This window comes from Periplaneta americana, chromosome 7, assembly GCF_040183065.1.
Source record: "Periplaneta americana isolate PAMFEO1 chromosome 7, P.americana_PAMFEO1_priV1, whole genome shotgun sequence".
Lineage (NCBI taxonomy): Eukaryota > Metazoa > Arthropoda > Insecta > Blattodea > Blattidae > Periplaneta > Periplaneta americana.
Window position 1 is genome coordinate 155,443,697 of NC_091123.1, and position 1,052 is coordinate 155,444,748.

General features: G+C 40.2%; 1 non-coding gene across 1 annotated transcript; it reads left to right on the plus strand.

The window, feature by feature from the left end:
* Positions 1 to 606: 606 nt before the first annotated feature.
* TRNAN-GUU (transfer RNA asparagine (anticodon GUU)) lies at positions 607 to 679 on the plus strand. Its single transcript has one exon. It is a non-coding gene; the product is annotated as a tRNA-Asn (tRNA).
* Positions 680 to 1,052: the final 373 nt, after the last annotated feature.

A 1,052-nucleotide genomic window follows, 5' to 3' on the forward strand; every position in this document is an offset into this window, starting at 1 on the left:
CATATGTTTACGAATGAAATAATAATACCGTGCGATACAAGACACGAATTCGCATGCAATGGAACAAACTACAGTCGTAAAGTATAGCTCGTGCAAAAAAACGATTACAAAAAACAAAAGGTCCCGGGTTCGATACCCGGCCCCGGAACAATTTTTCCCTCGAAATTATTAAAATCAACTTTACAGGGAGTTATACCTGAAAACCACAATGTAAGTCACACGGAGTTAGTGTGCACTCGAAGTTGGTTGCTTGACGGTTGTCAGCCCACTTTGAGGTATGTGGATATAGAGGGAGGAACTGGATCGGTGTCGGGTAGAGTTCCCGGGTAGCTCAGTTGGTAGAGCGTTGGTACGTTAAACCAAAGGTCCCGGGTTCGATACCCGGCCCCGGAGCAATTTTTCCCTCGAAATTATTCAAATCAACTTTACAGGGAGTTATACCTGAAATCTTGATTTGCATAATACACGTCACTGTTCGTTAACAGAAAACCACAATGTAAGTCACACGGAGTTAGTGTGCACTCGAAGTTGGTTGCTTGACAGTTGTCAGCCCACTTTAAGGTATGTGGATATAGAGGGAGGAACTGGATCGGTGTCGGGTAGAGTTCCCGGGTAGCTCAGTTGGTAGAGCGTTGGTACGTTAAACCAAAGGTCCCGGGTTCGATACCCGGCCCCGGAACAATTTTTCCCTCGAACTTATTCAAATCAACTTTACAGGGAGTTATACCTTAAATCTTGATTTGCACCCTTAATATCCGTTTCTCAAATTTTCACAGCCATACAGAACAACCTGTAATATAACTGTTGTATAAATTCTAACTTTCAGGTTTTTTTTTACAGCAGACTGGATGACAAAAGCTTCTACACGGAATAATAACAGGCATTTCCCATATTTATTCTGCGTTTAATTTCCTCCCGAGTGTCATTTATATTTCTTTTGTATGTAGGCTATTGCAACAAACAAAAAGTACCTTATTATTCGGTTGTAAAGTTTTATTTGAAATAAGACTTTTAAATATTAATGGAAAATAAACTCTAAAAATGAATACGTA